This window comes from Gorilla gorilla, chromosome 9 (assembly GCF_029281585.2).
Source record: "Gorilla gorilla gorilla isolate KB3781 chromosome 9, NHGRI_mGorGor1-v2.1_pri, whole genome shotgun sequence".
Lineage (NCBI taxonomy): Eukaryota > Metazoa > Chordata > Mammalia > Primates > Hominidae > Gorilla > Gorilla gorilla.
In genome coordinates, this window is record NC_073233.2 from 53,921,867 (window position 1) to 53,949,288 (window position 27,422).

Sequence of the window (27,422 nt, forward strand, 5' to 3'; positions counted from 1 at the left end):
GCATTCTGTTCACATGCTCCAGACAAAAAACAGAAACACACAGGCTGGTACTTGAAATAAGGTTTGAGATATTCTATTTCAGTCAAGGAACTTCCAAATAATTTCAGTCACTGACACCAAGAATCCCTCAGCCACGGGAAATGGAAAAGACATTTGAAAACCTTTACTAGGTCAGATTCTCACCAGATCAGCAGTAGTGGTGAGGCTCAATTTATCATTTAAATCCTAAAATTTAACATGCAAAAAAAGGTTATTCTCCATTCGAGTGAACAATGTTAACTTTCACTAGTTCCTTGCTGCTTTCAGAATGAAGGTCTCATTCCAACTGTGTATGTTTTGAGCTCTTTTTTATTTTCTGGTTGATACAAGTTAAAATAAACTCTAATATAATTTTTAAAATCTATGTCTGAGGATGATGGCTTATATAACCAGAAGCCAAATATTTGTGTTCCAAAAATTATTTTACTTAGAACAATTCATTTAGATTCACTTCAATGTGAAGTATGTGAAAAGCTTAATTGCTGACCAGAGTGAACTTTCCAACAATAAGAAATGCACGGCTGATTGGCTCAAATGATTCTATTCTTCAGCCCTTACTGAAGTACTTAGTGCATACCACCTACGTAATTTTATTCCCCCCTTATAGAGATGGGGTTTCACCATGCTGCCCAGGCGGGTCTCAAACTCCTAGGTACAAGTGATCCACTCACTTCGGCTTGCCAAAGGGCTGGGATTACTGGCATGAGCCACCAAGCCCAGCCTGGTTATGTATTTATTCGGTATCACAGGGGCTACAGCACAAATCAAAACCATAGTATCAGTGACCTCCAATCTAGTTCCTAGATGAGATTAACATGAGATATTAATAATAAAGGCAGACAGTACATGACTACTGCACTAAAGCGTGGGGTACAAACTATAAATGCTATACACATTAAGAGAAGAGAGGCTGGCCTTGATAGCTCACATGTATAATCTCAGCACTTTGGTAGGCCAAGATGGGTGGACCACTTGAGCCCAGGAGTTTGAGACCAGCCTGGGCAATGTGGCGAGAACCCGTCTCTATCCACAAACAAACAAAAAAAGGAAGAAAGAAAAGAGAGAAGAGAGACTGAGAACAGACAGACCTAGACTTTCTTGCTTATCCCACCTACCAGAACTCTCATTAAGGGCACCTGCACGCCAGGAGTGGTAGCTCACGTCTGTAATCCCAGCACTTTGGGAGGCCAAGGTGGGCAGATCACCTGAGGTCCGGAGTTCGAGACCAGCCTGATCAACAGGGAGAAACCCCGTCTTTACTAAAAATACAAAATTAGCCAGGTGTGGTGGTGCATGCCTGTAATCCCAGCTACTGGGGTGGCTGAGGCAGGAGAATCGCTTGAACCTGGGAAGCGGAGGTTGCCGTGAGCCAAGATTGTGCCATTGCACTCCAGCTTGGGTAACAAGAGCAAAACTCCGTCTCAAGGAAGAAAAAAAAAAGGCACCTGCGATATCTTAAATGTGAAGAATACAGAATTTGAACAAGATGATTTCTAAGATCCCTCCATTTCTGAAATTCTGAGTGTGGTTTCAACCTGAAATGTTTCATAGTATGAGATTAATACCACACTGCTTATGGAAGCAAAATTATAGTTTTTGCCGACTTTAGAGAAAACATATTCTAAAGTAAGATAAAAATAAATTCAGACCATAACTCAGCATCCACTGTAACATTTTTCATATAACACTTTCAGGAAAATATTCTTCCATCTGAGACATTTCTGCCTAGCCTGTTGAATAAATTTTAAACCACTATTAAGAAAAAAAAAACAAAAACCCTGTCACAGGGAAATAGAATGGTGGAACTAGAAATGTTTATGCTGATATAACTATGAGATCCTTGATTATAAAACACTGCTAAGTTAACCAGTCATCAAAAGGAGTTCCAGGCCGGGCAGTGGTGGCTCGTGCCTGCAATCCCATGATGGATCACCTGAGGTCAGGAGTTCAAGACCAGCCTGGCCAACAAGGTAAAACCCTGTCTCTATTAAAAATACAAAAATTAGCTGGGCGTGGGGGTGCGTGCCTGTAATCCCAGCTACTCAGGAGGCTGAGGCAGGAGAATCACTTGAACCCAGGAGGCAGAGGTTGCAGTCAGCCGAGATTGTGCCACTGCACTCCAGCCTGGGCGACAAGAGCAAAACTCCGTCTAAAAAAAAAAAAAGCTCCAAAGAAAAAAGCACTGCCTAGCTCCTATCCATTACTGAGTTCATAGCAGGATTCCAGCAGTAGAGGCACATTCATGTCCCATAAAACAGACATGCAAGTATTCAACATGTTATTAAAAGCCTCTTAACACTAAACATAAGGAGACCTCGTCTCTACAGAAAGAAGTAAAAAGTTAGCCGGACATGGTGGCACGTGCCTGTAGTCCCAACTACTCAGGGGGCTGAGGTGGGAAGATTCCTTGAGCCCAGGAGGTCAAGACTGCAGTTAGCCGTGATCGTGCCACCGCACTCCGGCCTGGGTGACAAAGTGAGACACTGCCTCAAAAAACAAAAAAAAATAAGTAAAAGCCTCTTAACTGGGCCACATGCAGTGTTTCACCCCTGTAATCCCAGCACTTTGAGAGGTCAAGGGAGAGGATCACTTGAGATCAGGAGTTCAAGTACACCCTGGGCAACATAGACCCTGTCTCTACAAAACTTAAAAAAAAAATTAAGCCTCTTCATTGTATATACTGGCTTATTCATTGTATATCTGACTTCATTGTATACACTGTATTTAATTTTTTAAGAATCTGAGCAGTCCTATTACAGCAACTTTGACTTCCCAAAGAGCAGTTTACTGTGAATTAATATGCTTTTTTCATGTTTAAGATCACAGCTTTAATTACCTGTATGTACTCTACTAAAAATACTTGTGTGAAGGCAACTAAGTAAAAATACAGAACACAAAGCAGGCCAGGTGTGGTGGCTCACGCCCGTAACCTCAGCACTTTGGGAGGCCGAGGCAGGTGGATCACCTGAGGTGAGGAGTTCAAGACCAGCCTGGCCAACATGGTGAAACCCCGTCTCTACTAAAAATACAAAAATCAGCTGGGCGTGGTGGTGCATGCCTGTAATCCCAGCTACTCCGGAGGCTGAGACAAGAGAATGGGTTGAACCCGAGAGGTGGAGGTTGCAGTGAGCCAGGATCGCACCATTGCACTCTGGCCTGGGTGACAAGAGTAAAACTCTGTCCCCCATCCCCCCACCCCTCCCAAAAACAAACACACAGCAATACACCACAGTTGTGTACATGAAGAGGAATTGCTCCAAGTATAACCTCAAAATCAAAATGACTATAAACACGTAAAGTATGGCCTTTGATAGGTCAGTTCTCCTCCCTTATTTCCTCAAGAGAAATAAGGGATTGGACTAGATCGGGGTCCATATCTATGGCCCATTGACATTTCATGAATTCAAAAAACTTCCTTATACTATGTGTAAAACTCTACCTCTGTATGCATTTATAAGGAAATGGATTCACAACTTTTACCAGATTTTCAGTTTAAGGACTCAAGACAACAATATACAGTTATTCCATCTCACATTTTTTTAAAAAGTTAAAGTTTGGCCAGGCACAGTGGCTCACACCTGTAATACAAGCACTTTGGGAGGCCGAGGTGGCAGGATTGTTCATTGAGGCCAGGAGTTTGAGGCTGCAGTGAGCTATGATTGTGCCACTGCACTCCAGCCTGGAAAAAAGCAAGATCCTGTCTCTTAAAAAAATAAAAATAAAAATTGGGAGGTTGAGGCAGAGGTATCACTTGAGGCCAAGAGTTTGAGACCAGCCTGAGCAATACAGTGAGACCCCATCTCCACAAAAAAACAAAAGCCACAAAAATTAGCCAGGCATGATGGCACCTGCCTGTGGTCCCAGCTACGCAGGAGGCTGAGGCAGGAGGATCATTTTGATTCCAGGAGTTCAAGGCTGCAGTGAGCTATGATCACACCACTGCACCCCAGCCAGGCCAACACAGTGAGACCCTGCCTCAAAAAAAAAAAAAAAAAAGGTAAAGCTTCCAGCTTTTACTTTTATATCTGTCTCCCAGGCTAGAGTCCAGTGGCAGGATCACAGCTCACTGCAGCCTCAACCTCCTGGGCTGGAGTGATCCTCTCACTTCAGCCTCCCAAGTACCTGGAACTGAGTACAGATGTGTGCCACCTCACCCAGTTTATTTTACTTTTTTTTTTTTTTTTTTTTTTTGAGACAGAGTCTTGCTCTGTAGCTCAGGCTGGAGCGCAGTGGCGCAATCTCAGCTCACTGCAACCTCTGCCTCTCAGGTTCAAGTAATTATCCCACCTCAGCCTCCTGGGTAGCTGGCACTATAGCTCCTGGCTCCAGTTTCTATTTCTAATCCTACCTTGGAGCAAAGAAAGTAGGAGACGAGGCCGGGGGCAGTGGCTCCCAGCACTTTGGGAGGCTGAGGCAGGTGGATCACTGGAGGTCAGAAGTTCGAGACCAGCCCGGGTAACATGGCGAAACCCAGTCTCTACTAAAAATATAAAAATTAGTGACCAGGCATGTTGGCTCATGCCTGTAATCCCAGCACGTTGCAAGGCCGAGGCAAGCAGATCACATGAGGCCAGGAGTTCGAGAGCAGCCTGGCCAACATGGCAAACCCTGTCTCTACTAAAAATACAAAAATAGTCCCAGCCACTTGGGAGGCTGACGCAGGAGAATCATTTGAACCCAGGAAGTGGAGGTTGTAGTGAGCCGAGATCCTGTCACTGCACTCCAGCCTAGGCAACAGAGCGAGACTCCGACTCGGGGAAAAAAAAAATTAGCTGGGTGTGGTGGCAGGCACCTGTAATCTCAGCTACTGGGGAGGCTGAGGCAGGAGAACTGCTTAAACCTGGGAGGTGGAGGTTGCAGTGATCCAAGATCACGCCACTGCTCTCCAGCCTGAGCAACAGGGTAAGACTCAAAAAAAAGAGAGACAAATACTTGGGCAGGGGACACGACACCAGAGTATGAAAGACTGGAATGAAGGGGACTGATAACAGGTAGGCAAACAAAGAAGCCACCCAACCTGTCAGCAGAAGTACTATATGAGAACAGCTATTGCCTTATGCCTCAGTTTGTAAAGAGTATATAAAAGAAAAAATTAGCCTTCATCTAAGATAATTTTAAAGTGTCTGTTACCGAACCATTTAAGCCTAAAATTTTTAGGTTCTCATGGCAACCTAAATCATCGCACTGCGCATATTGTATATAAAGTGCATATTTAGAGGCTTAACTAGTAAACTCAAAATGTGACATATGTGCAATGTGGGTGACAACATTATTCTGGGAACCTTAACTTTAAAATCTTCCACATTTTATTCTGCAGCCCCAGAGATGATATAATAGAGTCAACTATGCAGAAGATGCCAGTTCAAGGAAGAAGAGGTACAAAGAACATAAATAGAAGCAAAGACACGAAAGACAAGAAGAAAATTCAGGCTATCAGAAAAAAATTCTGAACATGGCTCTCTCCCACTGTGAATCAACCTGTAAAGGAAGGCTTAAAAAACAAGATTGCTACTGAGGACATATATCAAGATAGCGTTTGGGACATGCTTTAATGTGGGCCCAGTCAAAAGAGGACATAGTCACAGATCAGACAGTTTGGTATATGTGGCACTGACTCCGCGGCAGTCTAGAGAGGATGATGTTTCTCTCTTTGGTAGCAGCTTATAGAATATAGCTGTTTAGAATTAAGAAGCGGTATCAGAGACAAAAGGATGGCTGTGAGACATGAAAACTGGGAGAGAGGACCAGACTTTAAGAAGAGGAAGAAGGCTGGGTACAGTGGCTCATGCCTGTAATCCCAGTACTTTCGGAGGCCGAGGCAGGAAGATTGCTTGAGACCAGGAGTTTAAGACCAGCCTGGGCAACACAGGGGGACCCTGTCTCTACAAAAATGGAAAAAATTAGCCAGGCATGGTGGCATGTGCCTGTAGTGCCAGCTACTTGAGAGGCTGACGCAGGAGGATTGCTTGAGCCCACGAGGTCAAGGCTACAGTGAGCCACAATCATGCCATTGCACTCCAAGCCTGGGCGACAAAGGAACACCCTGTCTTAAAACAAAAAGCCCAGCATGGTAGCTCATGCCTGTAATCCCAACACTTTGGGAGGCTGAGGTGGATGGATTCCCTGAGGTCAGGAGTTTGAGACTAGCCTGGCCAATTTGGCGAAACCCCGTCTCTACTAAAAATACAAAAATTACCCAGGCATGGTGGTAGATGCCTGTAATCCCAGCTACTCGGGGAAGCTGAGGCACAAGAATCACTTGAACCCGGGAGGTCGATGTTGCAGTGAGCTGAGATCGCACCACTGCACTTCAGCTTAGGCAACACAGCAAGACTCCAAATCAAAACAACAACAACAACAACATCAACAACAACAACAAAAACAAAAAAACCCAAACAGGCCAGGAGCGGTGGCTCACGCCTGTAAACCCAGCGCTTTGGGAGGCCAAGGTGGGCAGATCACACGGTTACAAGATACAGACCATCCTGGCTAACATGGTGAAACCCCATCTCTACTAAAAATACAAAGCATTAGCCGGGCGTGGTGGCACTCGCCTATAGTCTCAGCTACTCTTGGGGCTGAGGTAGGAGAATTGCTTGAATCTGGGAGGCAGAGGTTGCAGTGAGCCAAGATCACACCACTACACTCCAGCCTGGGCAACAGAGCGAGACTCCATCTCAAACAAACAAACAAACAGTAAGACCCGAAATATTATTTTTGAACCCCAAGCTCACTTTTGTATAGATATACCTACTCTAGAAACAATGACAAAAGCATTCGCAAAATGCACCACAAAAACACAAAACAATTTGCCTACTTGGCTTCTGATTTTGCCTTAGAAGTATTTTTGAGGCCTGTTTTGATATTCTTTAGCTCAAAATCATCTCCTCTCGTTAAGCACATTGTAAAGTACTTTAAACTCAATATAGCATTTATCATCATCTCTTCCCTCCCACCTGTTAAAGGACTAGCTTGTTCCAAATATGGCATTATCTTTTCAAAGTTCTAGGGTTTAGGCATGACATAATTCCTTTAAAGAATTATTTTTCTTGTCATGACTGACAAGCATGACTTAAATGTAGATAAACAGGCTACTGAAAAACATTTGGGAATTTTTCTGATTACAACTGCTCTTATTTTTATTTTTTTTTTTTGAGACAGAGTCTCGCTCTGTCGCCCAGGCTGGAGTGCAGTGGCGCAATCTCAACTCACTGCAACCTTCGCCTCCCAGGTTCAAGCGATTCTCCTGCCTCAGCTGCCTGAGTAGCTAGGACTACAGGTACCCACCACCAGGCCTAAATAATTTTTGTATTTTTAGTAGAGACGGGTTTCACCATGTTGGCCAGGCTGGTGTCAAACTCCTGACCTCAGGTGATCCACCTCGGCCTCCCAAAGTGCTGGGATTACAGGCGTGAGCCACCATGCCCAGTGTACAATTGCTCTTTTATGATGAGAGAAAAACAGTGTATAGCTTTAAAATGGGGAATCCACATAAAACTATCTTCCCTTTGAACTCCAGTAGAGGGGCTTTTGCCAATTAAACAAGTCACCTCCACCTGAGGAAAGAGGCAGACGCTGCCTGCCCAGGATGCTGTAGAAGGGATTCCTTCGATGGATAGAAAGTTTCTCTGCATAACTTTTGTAAAGGTCCTTTGCTAACCTCAGAAACTGATTCCACTATGAAAAGTAGAGGAAAGGTGAATCCAATGTGTGGGTAGAGACAACAGAACAGTGCTGGGAAAATTCCTGCTTCTATCTCTATGTGAATTTAAGTAAGGCATTCCATGTCCCTCATTTTCAAAATGATAGGATTAAAGAAGAAAAAAATCTCTGAAGTTGCTAACATTTTCAGCCTATAGCTTACTTTTTCTCCCTCCTATGCCTGCCTGGGCCACCCACCACCTTCCCACTGCTGCACCTTACCATAATTAGGCAGCTTTTTAAAGCTTCTAATTAACGGAACACAGAAATTAAAACCTTGAAACTTTCTTTTCTATTTCTGGCTCATTGCAAATGTGCAACAGCATTTTATTAAGGAGTTGTTAACGCCACACAGTTCTTGCTATACTGGCTTTTCTCTGAACCCCAGTGACAGTTACACAGTGACAAGTTGTAAGCAAAGAGGTTGTTACCATGGGAACCCACTAGGATTCCTGGGGGTGGATCCAGAAGGCTTTTTTTTTCGATCACAGTATTTTTTTTTTTTGATGTTCTGGATCTGGCAATTCAGAAAGCTGATCTTATTATTTCAGCAAGCTACCTTCAAGAAATAGTACCATACAGTACACATTTCTGAAGAAATATTAGACCAAGCGCAGTGGCTCACGCCTGTAATACCAGCACTTTAGGAAGCTGAGGCGGGGGGATCACTTGAGGTCAGGAATTCAAGACTAGCCTGGCCAACATGGTGAAACCCCATTTCTATTAAAAATACAAAAATTGGCCAGGTACAGTGGCTCATGCCTATAATCCCAGCACTTTGGGAGGCCAAGGCAGGCAGACTGCCTGAGCTCAGGAGTTCACGACCAGCGTGGGCAACATGGTGAAACCCCCTCTCTATTAAAATACAAAAAATTATTGGCCGGGCGCGGTGGCTCACGCCTGTAATCCCAGCACTTTGGGAGGCCGAGGCGGGCGGATCACGAGGTCAGGAGATCGAGACCATCCTGGCTAACATGGTGAAACCCCGTCTCTACTAAAAATACAAAAAATTAGCCGGGCGTGGTGGCGGGCGCCTGTAGTCCCAGCTACTCAGGAGGCTGAGGCAGGAGAATGGCGTGAACCTGGGAGGCGGAGCTTGCAGTGAGCTGAGATGGCGCCACTGCACTCCAGCCTGGGCGACAGAGCCAGACTCCGTCTCAAAAAAAAAAAAAAAAAAAAAAAAAAATTAGCCAGGCATGGCAGTGTATGCCTGTAGTCCCAGCTACTCGGGAGGCTGAGGCAGGAGAACTGCTTAAACCCCGGAAGGCGGAAGTGGCAGTGAGCTGAGATCGCACCACTGCACTCCAGCCTGGGCTACAGAGTGAGACTCCATTTCAAAAAATAAATACATACATACATACATACATACATACATGCATGCATACATAAATAAATTAGCTGAGCATGGTGGCGGGCACTTGCAATCCCAGCTACTTGGGAGGCTAAGGCAGAAGCATCACTTGAACCTAAGAGGCAGGGGTTACAGTGAGCTGAGATTGCTCAAGTGCACTCCAGCCTGGGCAATAGAGCGAGACTCTACCACAAAAAAAAAAAAAAAAAGGAATATTTAAAACTATTTTAGTGACACTCTCCTGCACAATAGTTAAATATATTCAACTCTCAGTTTTTCCCCTCCCTCTTCATAAAAGCAGCTACATCAATATAAACTCAACTGAAGTTTCTATGACCTATGTATGCTGCCATTTCTTTCCAGACCACAATATAAGTTATATTTAGCATTTTTTCTTTTCTTTTTTTTTTTTTTTTTTTCTGGACATAGAGTTTCACTCTTGTTGCCCAGGCTGAAGTACAGTGACGCGATCTCTGCTCACTGCAACCTCCGCCTCCTTAGTTCAAACTACTCTCCTGCCTCAGCCTCCGGAGTAGCTGAGATTACAGGCGCCTGCCACCATGCCCGGCTAATATTTTGTATTTCTAGTAGAGATGGGGTTTCACCACGTTGGCCAGGCTGGTCTCGAACTCCTGACCTCAAGTGATCCCCCCGCCTCAGCTTCCCAAAGTGCTGGGATTACAGGCGTGAGCCACAGCACCTGGCCATATTTAGTATTTTTTCTATCAAGATTTCAATGTTTTCCAAAGTTCAAGAAATCTCAGCTTCTCTACACAATTATGTTAGAAATATATCAGACACAAAATTATAAAAATAAAGCTGGCCGGGTGCGATGGCTCATGCCTGTAATCCCAGCACTCTGGGAGGCCAAGGCAGGCAGATCACAAGGTAAGGAGACCAAGACCATCCTGGCTAACATGGTGAAACCCTGTCTCTACTAAAAAAAAATCAAAAAATTAGCCGGGCGTGGTGGTGGGCAACTGTAGTCCCAGCTACTCGGGAGGCTGAGGCAGGAGAATGGTGTGAACCCAGGAGATGGAGCTTGCAGTATGCAGAGATCGCACCACTGCACTCCAGCCTAGGCGACAGAGCGAGACTCCATCTCAAAAATAAATAAAATAAAATAAAATAAGCCAAGAGAAGTATAAGTTCAATCTCCAAGTATGCCTCCAAAACTGCGGTGTGTAGATAAATGTGATGTTAAATTACATTTAGGGAGATGAACTGCCACTCCCAGCTAAATGTGTGTTGTCACTCAGTTCCCTGGAGACCCATTCTGTTAGAAGATATCTTAAGAAAACAGATCATTTACAAGTCTGATCTGTGGATCTGTTTTTTTCAGAAGTGGAACAGTCAGAATTAGAAAAAAAAAATTTTTTTTCCCTAAATTGGAAGCTTTCTGGAAAAGGGTTAAGTCTTTCCATAGATCTAGCTTAGCCCCAGAGCAAACTTATACCAGACAAATGAACATTAACAAAAACAGCACTTGATTCCACAGTAATAATCTAGAACTTCAGCTACCCTATGCCTGATCCATAATAGTTTGAGCCAGAAAAGTACCTGGCACAAATTTCAAGAGTATCCCTCACACTAATAACTACTGAAACCTAAATATAAATTCCATTTAAATGTGTTGAAAACCAAACTCAGAACCAATTCATACAACAAATTCACAAACCAAAAGAAAAAAAAAATGGTTCTATGGAGATAAGATATACCATTAACTACCGTAGGCAATAGTTATTAAGATACTCCACAAACATATTATGTCTTGGGCTGGGCGAGATGGCTCACACCTGTAATCCCAGCACTTTGGGAGGCCGAGGCAGGCGGATCAGTTGAGTTCAGGAGTTCGAGACCAGCCTGACCAACATGGAGAAACTCCGTCTCTACTAAAAATAGAAAATTAGCCGGGCATGGTGGGGCATGCCTGTAATCCCAGCTACTGAGGAGGCTGAGGCAGGAGAATAGCTTGAACCTGGGGAGGTGGAGGTTGCAGTGAGCCAAGGTTGCACCACTGCACTCCAGCCTGGGCAAGAAGAGCGAAACCCCATCTCAAAAAAAAAAAAAAAAAAAAAAAAAAAAAAATCCTGTCTTGTTTTGCTATATTTACTCACCTAAGCTTTCCTGTAGCATGCCCACAAGTTTTTTTGTTTTTGTTTTTTTCTTGAGATAGAGTCTTGCTCTGTAGCCCAGGCTGGAGTGCAGTGGTGCAATCTCGGCTCACTGCAACCTCCACCTCCTAGGTTCAAGCGAGCCTCCTGCCTCAGCCTCCCAAGTAGCTGGGATTACAGATGTGTGCCACCATGCCCAGCTAATTTTTTCTATTTTTAGTACAGACAGGGTTTCACTGTGTTAGCCAGGATGGTCTTGATCTCCTGACCTTGTGATCCGCCTGCCTGAGCCTCCCAAGGTGCTGGGATTATAGGCATGAGCTACTGCACCCAGCCCAAGAGTTTGTTTTTAAATAGTTTCTGGCCAGCATGGTGGCTCAAGCCTGTAATCCCAGCACTTTGGGAGGCTGAGGCAGGTGAATCACTTGAGGCCAAGAGTTTGAGACCAGCCTGGCCAACATGGCAAAATCTCATCTCTACTAAAAATAGAAAAATTAGCTGGGCATGGTGTCAAGGGCCTGTAGTAGCTCTTCTGGAGACTGAGGCACGAGAATTACTTGAACCCGGGAGGCGGAGGTTGCAGTGAGCCAACATTGCACCACTGTACTCCATCCTGGGCGACAAGGCGAGATTGTCATAAATAGATAGATAGATAGATAGATAGATAGATAGATAGATAGATAGATAGACAGACAGACAGACAGACAGACTGATAGATAGTTTCCCAATGCTATCTATAACCCAAATTAGCTCAGTAAAGAGGTTTGCAAAGCTTTTTAACAAACTGCACTTGTAGGCCGGGTGTGGTGGCTCATGCCTGTAATCTCAGCACTTTGGGAGGCCAAGGTGAGCAGATTACCTGAGGTCAGGTCAGGAGTTGGAGGTCAGCCTAGCCAACATGGCGAAAACCCATCACTACTAAAAAAAAATACAAAAATTACCTGGGCGTGGTGGTGCACACCTGTAATCCCAGCTACTCAGAAGGCTGAGGCAGTTACTTGAACCTGGGAGGCGGGGGCTGCAGAGCTGAAAACACACCACTGCACTCCAGCCTGGGTGACAGAGTGAGACTCCATTTCAAAAAATAATAATAAAAAATAAAAATTGCACTTGTAAATGTATGCAGAGACTATTAAACAGAAATAGCACGCAATAAAAACAATGAATATATAATAAACATGATGTCTTTCCATTAATCATTTCCCATCAGCTTGAAAGGGGAAGTAGGAAGGACAAGTCCACAGTACAGTTTTGGCACATGAGTTTAATATCAGACAGCCTAGAAAAAAAAAGGAGAAAACAGGACATGACAGGAGGCAAACTCTTGGATGCTTTACTCATTTTTACTAGTGGTTTACTATTTCCTTGATTTTATTTGGAAAAGCATGTCTTGGCCCAGAAAGGCAAGAGTGCAGACTGCCAGCAATATCAGATTCTCCTTTTCTTATTCTTTGGAGCTATTGAAAACTGAGCCAAAATCAGAGTTGTCTAGGAGCCTTCTGACTGTTCAGGCAATATAAAATACGAAGTTTCAAGATCAGGGCTCCACAAGGTTTTTACCGTACAAATCTTTTTTTTTTTTTTTTTGAGACAGAGTCTCACTCTGTCGCCCAGGCTAGAGTGCAGTGGCGCCATCTTGGCTCACTGCAGCCTCCACCTCCTGGATTCAAGCAATTCTCCTGCCTCAGCCTCCTGAGTAGCTGAGACTATAGGCACACACCACCACATTCAGCTAATTTCTGTTATTTTTAGTAGAGATGGGGTTTCACCATGTTGGCCAGGATGGTCTCGATCTCCTGACCTCGTGATCCACCCGACTCAGCCTCCCAATGTGCTGGGATTACAGGCGTGAGCCACCACACCAGGCCTACAGTACAAACCTTAACCATAATGTCTTTCGATGGAAAGCTGCTTACATTTTTTTCCAGATAACTCCTTGGAGCTTTTAAGGTACTCCATCTTCAGAAGACAATGACTTAAATTCACAGAATTAAAATGTTAAGTCTTTTTCCTATTACTAATCCTTAATACTGAACTGTTCCAAAACATAAAATTAAAGTGCCATTTGACTAGACATGGAGTAGTCAACAAATAATTACCAGATATCTACTTTATGCAAGGCCCCAGTACTTATGTAACACTATAGACTGTAAAATTTCCTCTATGCACAGCACTGGGTTTAGTACGACACACACAACACATAAAGGCATAATCATTTTGTTTTCTTTTTTTTCTTTTCTTTTTTTTTTTTTAAAGAAAGGTGTTTTACTTTTTCACCCAGGCTGGCTGGAGTACATTGGCACAATGATAGCTTTCTGTAACCTCCTGGGCTCAAGGAGTTGAGTCCTGCCTCAGCCTCCCAAATAGCTAGGACTACAGGTGTGCACCACCATGCCTGGCTAAATAATTTTATTTGTAGAGACAGAGTCCCTGTATTTGCCCAGGCTGGTCTCAAACTCCTGGCCTCAAGCAATCCTCTTGCCTCAGCCTCCTAAAGTGCTGGTAATGCAGGCATGAGCTACCATGCCTGGCCCATAATATTGTTTAGATATATTTGCAATCATCATTTGACCTCTGATATCAAATAATATCTTCTAGCTTTTTCTATCCTACATTATCTATATATGGAAGACAGAATCTTGATGTTGGCTGTGTACCAGGTTGTATATAAATCTCCATTTCGGCTGGGCATGGTGGCTCAGGCCTCTAATCCCAGAACTTTGGGAGGCCCAGGCGGGCGGATCACGAGGTCAGTAGATCAAGACCATCCTGGCCAACACGGTGAAACCCCGTCTCTACTAAAAATACAAAAAATTAGCCAGGCATGGTGGTGGGTACCTGTACTCCCAGCTACTCGGGAGGCTGAGGCAGGAGAATGGCGTGAACCCGGGAGACAGAGCTTGCAGTGAGCCGAGATCGCGCCACTGTACTCCAGCCTGGGCAAAACAGCGAGACTCCGTCTCAAAAAAAAAAAAAAAAAATCTCCATTTCAAAACTAGCTTGTCTCTTTTTAATTCCTGCTCATTAGTATTACAGGGAATGTTTACATTTCTCTGGAATAAAGTCTTTCAACCTAACAAACCAAAAGATCACAGGAAAAAAACAAAATCACGTTAGAAGCACTAAACTGTCTTTCTCAGAGCTTCCCCCTCTCCCTCATTAACATTTCTCAAAGAGAAAAACACCACTGTGATGCTCCTCTCACAGATCATTCATGAAGTTACTGAGCTGGGACCAGAGAGACTCCATCAACTGGGCACACAGCCACTCACCATTACCCTTTGTTTAAAGTCTCAACAGCCATTCAACCCACATTATTGTGTTCCACTCAAGCCCATCAACATTTTTTTAAGAGGAAACAATCAGGAAACTAAAACAAACGCCACTTAACTAGAAATGAAGAAAAGACTGAATCCATATGCCTCACAAACAAAAATTCTCTAAAACTGATGGCTCACTTTAAGTTTCCTATCTGAAACAGCAGTATTATTTAACAGGCTCATATTCCTAAAAAAATTAAAAACAAATAATCATAAAAAAACTTGTTAAAAAAATAAACTCATAATCTTGATCTGGCAAAGCATTCTAAACACCAAATGCAAATGTATATACTGAAGGAGTCAAGACCTCCAGCAGCCTTTTGCCTGGGGCTAAGGAGGGTATGGGGGAAAAAAGCACTCTTCCCAACAGCTGGGTGTGGTGGCTCAAGCCTGTAATCCCAGCACTTTGGGAGGCCGATGTGGACAGAACACCTGAGGTCGGGAGTTCGAGACCAGTCATGGCTAACATGGTGAAACCCTGTTTCTACTAAAAATACAAAAAATCAGCCAGGCATGAATGGTGGCACACACCTGTAATCCCAGCTACTCTTCCAAAGAGCCATGATCCCTGACAAGATGATTCTAAATTTCAAATTTTACAAGTGCTGTGCAGAGCTCTGTACTAAGTCTAACTCAAAGTTATTTTGGCTGAAAATAACAGAAAGCTTACACAAAAACTAGAGTTAACTGAAAGGGTACTAGACCACCCCAAGAACTCCAAACAGGCCCACACCTGGAAAGTCTTTAGGCATCCAGATTTCTGTTCTGCATGTGGATGGCTGCCCTCTCTCCAGAGCTGCATTTCTCATCTATGCTTCTTTCCAGATGAAATCTACTTACTTCTCCCTCCCTACGGAATGACCTTCACTGCTTCCACCTGTACGAGCCTAAACTTGGCTGCATACCATCATCTGATTTTATGTCCTGAGTTCTCTGAATGTAGGTGACTATTTGTATCTTAAAGACTTGAATCTCAGTTCCAATCTCAAATTCCTAGGACAAAGTGATTTGCCCAGCTTGGGCCAGCTGTCCACCTCTGGTGCAATAAGATATTACAAGAGGGGCTAAACCACAAGGTATAATTAGAGTAGGGACTATATGCCTGAACCACTCCCCTGAAGTATATGCAATACACTAAGCAGTAAGGCAGTTTCCATCCTCAAAAAGCTTAAAATCTTGCTGAAATAATAAAATACTACATCAGGTACAGGAATGAATGGACAGGAAAAGCCTCATGAAAAAGGTTAGCTGTGCACTAAATGACAAATACTGAATCATGAGCAGGGAGGGGCTGAAGAGCATTCCTAAACACGAAAAGTGATGTCTGCTCCTCTTGCTCTAGCCATCTGGGAAATACAGACCTAGAAAATACAGACCTAAGGGATAAATAATCTTTTACCACATAAACAGCTTCCAGTAAAATATCCTTGTTGAAAGCCTGCTATAAAATGACTTCGAACACAAAGCAGTGCTGCTTCATCATGCAGTAATCACCCACTAGCTGACAAATGTCAAACAGTTATGCATTTTCAAGCTGTCATCACCACCCTGACTTCCTTTCACTCCTCGGCCCCCACGAGACTCTTGCTCAGAGAGCACTCAAAATCAGGCAAGCAGGCTGGGCGCGGTGGCTCACGCCTGTAATCCCAGCACTTTGGGGAGGCCAAGGTGGGTGGATCACGAGGTCAGGAGTTCAAGACCAGCCTGGCCAAGATGGTGAAACCCCGTCTCTACTAAAAATACAAAATCACCCGGGCATGGTGGTGGGCACCTGTAATCACAGCTACTTGGGAGGCTGAGGCAGGGAGAATGGCTTGAAACCAGGAGGTGGAGGCTGCAGTGAGCCGAGATTGCGCCACTGGACTCCAGCCTGGGCGACAGAGAGAGACTCCATCTCAAACAACAACAACAACAACAACAAAACAAAAAACAGGCAAGCAGCCAGTAAATGGCACAGGTGTTTCTCACTGAAAATATCCCACCCAATCTAGCATGGTAAGTTAGCAGCAGCAACACCCAGACAGAATTCATCCAGGAAAGAAACACTAGCTGAGCTATGTGACTGCAGTGTGAGGGAAAGCGGCTGGAGCTGAAAAGTAGAATGTTTCCCATACACAAAAGCTAGAAGTACAAAGCAACTGGAAAAAGCCTACAGTAAATTATCTGTACAAAACAGAAATTAACAAAAACTTAACAGATGTCCAAATAATACTGGGTTAAAAAAGACAATCTACTCACAGCAGACTATTAGTCACCTCACATTATCACCAATATCATACATATTCACACAGTCTGCAAGAGTTTACCTCAATCTCACAGGAAACAAAAAGGTAAAAGAACAAGGAGAAAGTGGTGACAGTTTCTAACTTAATGATTATTTTGCTAAAGAGTAGCAATGTTACTATGAAAATGGAAACTACTTGGCCAGGCGTGGAGGCTCACACTTGTAATCCCAGCACTTTGGGAGGCCAAGGCGGGTGATCTCCTGAGGTCAGGAGTTTGAGACCAGCCTGGCCAACATGGTGAAACCCCATCTCTACTTAAAACACAAAATTAGCTGGGTGTGGTGGCGCATGCCTATAATCCCAGCAACTTGGGAGGCTGAGGCAGAAGAATCGCTTGAACCCAGGAGGCAGAGGTTGCAGTGAGCCAAGATCTCACCACTGTACTCCAGCCTGGTGACAGGGCGAGACTGTCTCAAAAAAAAAAAAAAAAGAAAGAAAATGGAAACTACTGACCCTTCGAAATTAAAAGTATAACACTACAAAATTACACAGCCCAGGAATCAAAAAACTTCATTTTGCATAATCCCCAAACTAAAGACATTCCCCCCAAAACACAGTTTTAATGGAGTTATAACTTAGAAAGAAAGTAAAATTATTCAACTCCATTTTGTCAAAGCTGAATGTAGCTATAAAAAGAAGACCTGGAGGTCATAAAGTTAGTGGAGAGTTCTTTCTAAAGCCGTATTGGGCTGGGCGCGGTGGCGTGCGTCTGTAATTTCAGCACTTCGGGAGGCCGAGGCAGGTGGATCACCTGAGGTCAGGAGTTCGAGACCAGCCTAGCCAACATGGTGAAACCCCATCTCTACTAAAAATACAAAAATTAGCCAGGCATGGTGGCAGGTGCCTATAATCCCAGCTACTCGAGGCTGAGGCAGAAGAATCGCTTCAACCCGGGAGGCGAAGGCTGCAGTGAGCTGAGATCGCACCACTGTACTCCACCCTGGGCAACAAGAGTGAAACTCTGTCTCAAATAAATAAAGCCGTATCTGCACCCATGAACATATCTAAAAGTGGCACATCAAATTTGATTAAGTGAGATCCATTAGGTATCAATGCAATCACTAAAAAAACCTCATCATTCTTGATACTTTCTCCATTTTTTTTTTTTTTTTTTTTTTTGAGACAGGCTCTCCCTGTTGCCCAGGCTGGAGTGTAGTGGCGTGATCTCAGTTCACTGCAACCTTCACCTCCTGGGTTCAAGCCATTCTTGTGCCTCAGCCACTTGAGGAGCTGGGATTACAGACACGCACCACCACATCTGGCTAAGTCTTGTATTTTCAGTAGAAACAGTGTTTCACCATGTTGGCCAGGCTGGTCTCAAACTTCTGGCCTCACGTGATCCGCGTGTCTTGCCCTCCCAAAGTGCTGGGATTAAAGGCGTGAGCCACCGTGCTCAGCTTTACAACATATCAACAGGGCTGGACTGTGCTCATCTTTAGAAAATATCAACAGGGCTGGGTGCGGCAGCTCACACCTGTAATCCCAACACTTTGGGAGGCCAAGGCAGGAGGATCACTTGAGGACAGGTGTTCAAGACTAGGAGAGATCCCGTCTCTACAAATACTACAAAAATGAGCCAGGTGTAGCAGTGTGCACCTGTAGTCCCAGCTACTCGGAGAGCTGAGGCTGGAGGATCGCTTGAGCCCAGGAGTTCCAGAATTGCACCACTGCACTCAAGTCTGGGCAACAAAGAGAGATCCTGTCTCTAATGGAAAAGAAGGCCAGCATGGTAGCTCATGCCTGTAATCCCAGCACTTTGGGAGGCCGAGGCAGGAGGATTGCTGGAGACCAGGGGGTCAAGACCAGCCTGGGAAACATAGTGGGACCCCATCTCTACAAAAAATAAAATTAGCCAAGCGTGGTGTTGCGCACCTATAGTCCTGGCTACTTGGGAGGCTGAGGTGGGGAAGGATCACTTGAGGCCTGGGAGGTTGAGGCTACAGTGAGCCACGATAACGCCACTGCACTCCAGCCTGAGTGACACAATGAGACCTTGTCTCAGAAAACAACAACAGCCCAAAAAAGCCCCAAACTTTACAAATCTGGAACTTAATGAAGTGTAAAATAAACAAATACGTACTCATGGCCTCCACAGCACAGCAGAGGTTAAAAAATAACTATAGAATTCTATAAAGAAACCTCTACTTTAAGAAGATTCTAAGCCAATTCTATGACAAGACCAGTTATTTTACAAAGGTCTCATCAAGGAAACTGTCTTCAAGGCAGTTATGATGTTGCCCTCCTGTAATCAATCCCAACTACTCAGGAGGCTGAGACAGGAGGACTGCTTGAGCTCAAGAGTTTGCACCAGTTTGGGCTACATAGTGGACCCGTGGATCCCTGTCCCCACCCCGTCTCTAAAAAAAAAGAAAGAAAGGTGTTTTCGGCAAATAAGGACTCTTGATATAATATAGTTTACAAAGCAAATAGCTAAAACTGATTAAGTCTTAAATCTGCATTACAACTCTAAATATTAGAGCCCTCCTCCCCGCCTCAACTTGTCACTTGAAACTACGAAGAGACCCAGGTGTCCCCTATTACAAATCCAAAATATTCATTTATAATTTTCAGTTTTCTTTGAACACAGAAGCCTCCTAACAGTAGACTCTCAAAGTAGAAACAGTGAATATGAAATCTAGGAAACCATATTACCCAAGTATTCCACAAGGAACAACGCCCTGTTTACCAAAGCATTTCAGATACACAAATCTTATCCCTTAAGCCACAACAGACACAAGAAAATGCAAAACAAAATGCACTCATAAAAGGGAACAAAAGGAACACTGACATAGTAGCTACTGCTCATCTATGTATGGCACTCCTAGGCAGTTCACCTGTGTTATTTATTTCATTTGGCTGAAATGCATTACTGACCCAAGAGACTAGTGGTATGCCCATTTTACACATGGAAAAAGAAACAGCATTATCAATACTGTATCAGGCACTGTTCAGTGCCTAGCATAAGTTACCTCAATTAATCCTCACATTACTATTCTGAGTTGGTATCTCCACTTTAAAGATAGGAAAACAGGGCCAGAAATGTTAACTGGTGGTACCCCAAATCCACTGTCCCAAGCTGTCACAGCTATCCTTACCAGGCTGTGTTTATAAAGCCCATTCAAGTCACATCATTCTTTCAAACCATTTCAAGGATTCCACAATCAAAAAATCAACTCTCAATTACAGAAAGACTTAATTCTCCAGATTTTCATCAAAATTTTCTTATTTCTATTTTATTTGCCTTTTGACCATTTCAGTGTACTGTAATTCTAGTATATGTGTTCTGGTAACTATAGGATTATATTAATAGCAATCAACTTTGGGAGGCTGAGGCAGGCAGTTCACCTGAGGTCAGGAGTTTGAGACCAGCCTGACCAACATGGAGAAACCCCATCTCTACTAAAAATACAAAATTAGCCAGGTATGGTGGCACATGCCTATAATCCCAGCTACTCGGAAGGCTGAGGAAGGAAAATTGCTTGAGCCCAGGAGGTGGAGGTTGCAGTGAGCTGAGATGGTGCCACTGCACTCCAGCCTGGGCAACAAGAGTGACACTCACTCTCAAAAAAATAAAAATAAAAAAATCAAGAATCAAAGAATAGGCCAGACATGGTGGCTCATGCCTGTAATCACAACACTTTGGGAGGCCCAGACAGGCGGATAACTTGAGATCAGGAGTTCAAGATCAGCCTGGCCAAGCCTGGCCAACGAGGCGAAACCCCATCTCTAATAAAAATACAAAAATTAAGACCGGGTGGAGTGGTTCATGCCTGTAATGCCAGCACTTTGGGAGGCTGAGGTGGGCGGATCACCTGAGGTCGGGAATTCGAGACCAGCCTGACCAACATGAAGAAACACCATCTCTACTAAAAATACAAAAATTAGCTGGGCATGGTGGCGGGCACCTATAATCCCAGCTGCTTGAGAGGCTGAGGCACGAGAATTGCTTGAACTCCTCCCAGCAGAGGTTGCAGTGAGCCGAGATTGAACCACTGTACGCTAGCCTGGGCGACAGAGCGGGACTCCGTCTCAAAAGAACAAATAAATACTGACCTTCATTCAGAGCCATAAAGTCTCCAATACTCATTATTAAGAGGTTAATAACAAGAGTTATTAAGAGGTTATTAAGAGGTTAATAAGGAACATATTGTTAATAACAAGGAGCATTAAGAGGTTAATAAGGAGTGAATCTGAAGTCTTACAGCATAAAGTTTGCCTAGCTGCCAGAGACCTTACTTCTATTTCTTCTTTTTTTAATATAAAAGTTTTACAAAATTTGTAGGAAAATACAATAATTTTTGTATTTTTTGTAGAGATGAGGTCTAGCTATGTTGCCCAGGCTGGTCTCAAGCTCCTGAGCTCAAGCAATCTGCCCACCTCAGTCTTCCAAAGTGCTGGGATTACAGGCATGCACCACCATGCCCAGCCCCTCTCTCTCATATGTATACGTGTGTGTGTGTGTGTGTATTTTTTTTTTTTTGAGATGGAGTCTCGCACTCTCACCCAGGCTGGAGTGCAGTGGTGCCATCTCAGCTCACTGCAAGCTCTGCCTCCCGGGTTCACGCCATTCTCCTGCCTCAGCCTCCCAAGTAGCTGCGACTACAGGCGCCTGCCACCATGCCCAGCTAATTTTTTGTATTTTTAGTAGAGACAGGGTTTCACCGTGTTAGCCAGGATGGTCTCGATCTCCTGACCTTGTGATCTGCCTGCCTCGGCCTCCCTACATCTTTTTAAGGGAGAAAAATAGGAGAAAGGCCTTTCATGCAATTGACAGATACTCTCAGTATCTTTTTTTTGGGGGGGGGGGGGGCGGGGGAGGGAATGGAGTTTTGCTCTTGTAGCCCAGGCTGGAGTGCAGTGGCTCAATCTTGGCTCAATGCAACCTCTGCCTCCCTAGTTCAAGCGATTCTCTTGCCTCAACCTCCTAAGTAGCTGGGATTACAGGCATGCGCCACCACGCCTGGCTAATCGTGTATTTTTGGCAGAGACGGGGTTTCTCCACGTTGGTCAGCCTGGTCTCGAACTCCCGACCTCAGATGATCCGCCCACCCTGGCCTCCCAAAGTGCTGGGATTACAGCTATGAGCCACCAAGCCCGGCCAACTTTCTTCACACTAGAACAAACTGAGAGACCTATGAGTATCTTTGAAATGTTCATACCTGAAAGTATTATTCTAACTAGGCCATTAATGACAGATTTACAAATTTATCTGTGCACAACATAAAATACCTAGAAATTGGTCCACCTAAGAAAGCCATTCATATATTATAGGTATAAAGCAAAGGCAGGAACTTGTCAATTCTTATCCTCTTCACGTGATACTTTTTCAGCACACATTTTTTGAAAATGCTGTGCCAGGCACAGTGGCTCACACCTGTAATCACAGAACTTTGGGAGGCTGAGGTGGGCGAATCACCTGAGGTCAGGAGTTCAAGACCAGCTTGACCAACCTGGAGAAACCCCCGTCTCTACTAAAAATACAAAAAATTAGCTGGGGGTCATGGCGTATGCCTGTAATCCCAGCTATTCGGGAGGCTGAGGCAGGAGAATCGCTTGAACCTGGGAGGCAGAGGTTGTGGTGAGCCAAGATCATGCCATTACACTTTAGTCTGGGCAACAAGAGCGAAACTCCACCTCAAAAAAAAAAAAAAAGAAAGAAAGAAAGAAAATCCTGTACATTCAAAGATAGGAAAATCTGACTAGATTAAAAATTTAAAATGCTATAAACAGTGATTTGGATTATCGTTATAGACCACTTTATACATGCTGACATATTTGTATTTTCAAGAAGTTTGAATATGTCAGCGGACGTCTGTGATTGGCAATCCATATGAAGAGCATGAATTGTAATCAATTGAACCTTTATAGAACTCCAAGAGAGGAGAAGATAGCAAAATAAAGGAGACATTCCTGACCTCAAGAAGTAAAGGAACACAGCCATAAAAGGAAATTAGGGCTGGGCACGGTGGTTCATGCCCGTAATCCCAGCACTTTCGGAGGCCGAGGCGGGCAGATCACCTGAGGTCAGGAGTTTGAGGCCAGCCTGGCCAAAATGGTGAAACCCCATCTCTACTAAAAATACAAAATTAGCCAGGCTAGGTGGCTCATGCCTGTAGTCCCAGCTACTCAGGAGGCTGAGGCAGCCTGAACCCGGGAGGCGGAGGTTACAGTGAGCCGAGATCGCGCCACTGCACTCCAGTCTAGGCGACAAGCGCGAAACTCCATCTCAAAAAAAAAAAAAAAGGAAATTAGGTCCTGACACATGCTACAAAATGATGCAGGGACCTTGAAAACAACACGCTAAGTGAAATAAGCCAGACACAAAAAGCCAAGTATTACATGATTCCAGTTACATGAAATATCTAGAATAAGAAAATTCACAGAAACAAAGATAGATTAGAGGCTACCAGAGGCTGGGGGGAGGGGAAAATTGAGAGTTATTGCTTAATGGTTACAGAGGTTCTGTATGGGGTGATGAAGACATTTTGGAAAGATCACAGTAATGATTGCACAACACCTCAATGTAACTAATGTCACTGAATTATACACTTAAAAATGGTTAAAACAGGCCGGGCACGGTGGCTCAAGCCTGTAATCCCAACACTTTGGGAGGCTGAGGCAGGTGGATCACGAGGTCTGGAGTTCAAGACAGCCTGGCCAAGATGGTGAAACCCCGTCTCTACTAAAAATACAAAAATTAGCCAGGCACAGTGGCAGGAACCTGTAATCCCAGCTACTCGGGAGGCTGAGGTAGGAGAATCGCTTGAACCAGGGCGACAGAGATTGCAGTGAGCCAAGATCGAGTCACTGCACTCTAGTCTGGGTGACAGAGTGAGACTCCGTCTCAAAAAAAAGGTTAAAACAACCTAAATGTAAGACCTAAAACTATAAAACTCCTAGAAGAAAATATACAGGAAAAACTTCATGATATTGGATTTGACAATGATTTCATGGATATGACACCAAATGCGCAGGCAACAAAACCAGAAATAAACAAATGGGACTATATCGAACATGAAATATTTTGTGTATCAAAGCATACAATCAACAAAGTGAAAGACAAATTACAGAATGGGAGAAAATATCTGCAAATCATCTATCTAATAAGGGGTTAATATCCAGAAAATAGAGGCTGGGTGCGGTGGCTCACATCTGTAATCCCAGTACTTTGGGAGGTCGAGACGGGCGGATCACCTGAGGTTGGGAGTTCGAGACCAGCCTGGCCAACATGGTGAAACTCCCTCTCTACTAAAAATACAAAAATTAGCCAGGCGTGGTAGCACATGACTGTAGTCCGAGCTACTCAGGAGGCCAAGGCAGGAGAATGGCTTGAACCCGGTGGGTGGAAGCTGCAGTGAGCAGAGATCACACCACTGCACTCCAGCCTGGGCAACAGAGCGAGACTCCATCTCAAAAAAAAAAAAAAAAATCCAGAAAATATAAAGAACTTCTATAATTCAACAATACAAAATCAAAAAACCTGATTAAAAACTGGGAAATGGCCTTGAACAGACATTTCTCCAAAGATAATATATAAATGGCCAACAAGTATATGAAAAGATGCTCAACATCACTAGTCAGCAGAGAAATACAAATCAAAACTACCACAGTGAGGTATCTGACACCCATTAAGATGGCCATGAAAAAATAAAAAGTATTGTCAAGGATGTAGAGAAACTGGAACCCTTGTGTACTGGCAAGACTGTAAAATGGTGCAACTGCTATAGAAAAAAGTATAGGGGTTCTTCAAAAAACAAACAAAAAAACACTATTCCAGTGGCCTAGATTCTTTCAAAATAATAAAAATTAAAAACAGAATTATCACTTGATCCAGCAATCCCACTTTGGGGTATATATCCAAAACAACTGATATTGTTCCAGAGGCTGGAATACCTATTTGCACACCTAGTCACATTAGCACTATTCACAATAGCCAAGAGGTAGCTGCAACCCAAAAGTCCATTAGTGGATGCAGTCCATAAACAGTATGATATATATATATATATATACACAATGGGGTATTAGCCTTAAAAAGGAAATAAATCCGGTCACACAGTACAACATGGATGAGTCTTGAGGACATTACACTAAGTGAAATAAGTCTGTCACAAAAAACAGACATGGTATGATTCCACTTACATGATGTTATCTAAAGTAGTCAAATTGGTAGAAACAGAAATAATGGTTACCAGGGGCTAGTAGGAGGGGGAAAAGGGGAGCTGTTGTCTAACAGGTATAGAGTTTCAGATACGCAAGATGAAAAACTCACAGATCTGTTTTCCAACAGTGCGAATGTACTTAATGTCACAGAACACTTAAAAATGGCTAAGTTAGTAAACGTTGTGGGTTTTTTGTTTTTGTTTTTTTTTTTTTTTTTTTGAGACAGAGTCTTGCCTTGTCGCCCAGGCTGGAGTGCAGTGGTGCAATCTCAGCTCACTGCAACCTCCACCTCCTGGGCTCAAGGGATTCTCCTGCCTCAGCCTCCCAAGTAGCTGGGACTACAGGCACATGCCACCACACCTGGTTAATTTTTGTATTTTTAGTGGAGATGGGGTTTCACCATATTGGCCAGGCTGGTCTCGAACTCCTGACCTCGTGATCCGCCCACCTCAGCCTCTCAAAGTGCTGGGATTACAGGTGTGAGCCACTGCGCCCGGCCAATTTTGTGTTTTTAACCACAATTTTAAAATGTAGGCCAGGCTCAGTGGCTCACATCTGTAATCCACAGTTCAAAACCAGCCTGGGCAAAACAGTGACACCCTGTCTCTACAAAAACAAACAAACAAACAAACAAAAACGCCGGGTACGGTGGCTTACACCTATAATCCTAGTACTTTGGGAGGCTGAGGTGGGCAGATCACCTGAGGTCAGGAGTTCTAGATCGGCCTGGCCAACATGGTGAAACCCCATCTCTACTAAAAATACAAAAACCCTCTGGGCGCAGTGGTGGGCGCCTGTAATCCCAGCTACTCGGGAGGCTGAGGCAGGAGAATTGCTTGAGCCCGGGGGGCAGGGTGTGCAGTGAGCACTCCAGTATGGGTGACAGAGCAAGACTCCATGGCAGGGTTGGGGGGGACCGGACCCACATCACAAAACTGTGACTAAGATAAGCCTATTTTGGGAAGATAGGCATTTCTATAGCATATGAAAAGGATGGGCAAGATAAAGACCCAATATTTAACAATCATCTCTGAGTGGTGGCACTATGGGTGAGTTTCTTCATTTTTTGACTTACCTGTTTTTTTTTTTTATAGTGAATCTGTAACTTCTGTATTAAGAAAAATACATGGAAATCTTCAGAAAAAAATCATTTTGGCTAAAAACTTCACTGTCTGCCTATTACATCATGGGTATTTCACCATGTTACTGAAGCTGAACTAATACCATGTGAGACAGATGCTGTTTCTTTCATTTTGCAGGTGCGAATAAACTGAGGAGCAGAACAGTTGAGTGACTTGCCAAGCTTGTGTAACCAGTAAATGACAGAGCAAGCATTACAACCCAGGCCTAGTTCTAACTTCAATTCAGGGTCCTTTCCCATTTCATTACACCTCAAAGGGCAGATTGCATTATTACTCGTGATATTGTTTATAAAAAAAAAAACATAACCTTGGGCAAGTAAGTCACTTAACTTCTAGGGCCCTCAGTTTCCTCATCCAAAAAGTGAAGGGGTTCTAGAAAAGATATTCCATCTCTAACAGCCCCTCTTGCTACCAGATCTTAAGTCTAGATAGCACAATCTCTAAAGAAAACCCTGGGTTTTCTTTAAAGGGGTCAGAATGAATGGTTGAATAGAAGTTGAGGCCTGTGATCTGGGCCAAAGGCCATTCTTAATGGAAACAGGTGGTGGACTGTCATGAGGAAAGAACCACTAGGGGAACCATAACCTTCCTGGTTAAAGCAACAACTGAAAGCTCCAGCTTTGCTTTACCAACAGTGCTGCTTCAATCTTGGCTAACTCATGATCAGAAACCACATACTAGGTAAGTAAAGCCAGAAGAATATAAAAATTAACATGAGAAGAAAATCACTGTAGCAACAGTTTGTGCATGCTATTGTAATTCCATGATTTTCTAAGTGGACTCCTTAATGCTAAAACAGAAAGGATGATTCTATATTGAGACGCCTTCATTCTCACCAAGGATTAATAGGCTGAAACTTCCATAGCGCTTGGAGAGAAGCTACACTTGTGGGCAAGGGGAAAGCATACAATTAAAGCCTTCCCAATTCATGGGTAATCAAAGACAGTGAAAAGAACTTTAAAAGGTGAAGTTCCGGGCGGGGGCGGTGGCTCACGCCTGTAATCCCCAGCACTCTGGGAGGTCGAGGCGGGTGGATCACCCGAGGTCAGGAGTTCGAGACCATCCAGCCTGATCAACATGGTGAAACCCCGTCTATACTAAAAATACGAAAATTAGCCACGCGTGGTGGCACATGCCTGTAATCCCAGCTACTTGGGAGGCTGAGGCAGGAGAATTGCTTGAACCTGGGGAGGTTGCAGTGAGCCGAGATAGCGCCACTGCACTCCAGCCTAAGCAACAAGAGCGAAACTCCGTCTTAAAAAAAAAAAAAAAAAAAAAAAAAGGATGTTCTTGTAAAAGATTCATTATTT

General features: G+C 43.9%; 1 protein-coding gene across 12 annotated transcripts in view; it reads right to left on the minus strand.

Annotated features, from left to right (window-relative positions):
- Nucleotides 1-27,422, minus strand: part of CELF1 (CUGBP Elav-like family member 1) — an 87,631-nt gene that overhangs the window by 59,127 nt on the left and 1,082 nt on the right. Inside the window, exon 1 of one of the 12 annotated variants that reach the window (XM_063711183.1) lies at nucleotides 12,147-12,262. The exons of the other annotated variants lie outside the window; for them this stretch is intronic. The gene's annotated coding sequence lies outside the window, so the exon portion shown is untranslated. Of the gene's footprint in view, nucleotides 1-12,146; nucleotides 12,263-27,422 lie in introns of those variants that run through there. 12 annotated transcript variants of the gene reach the window in all.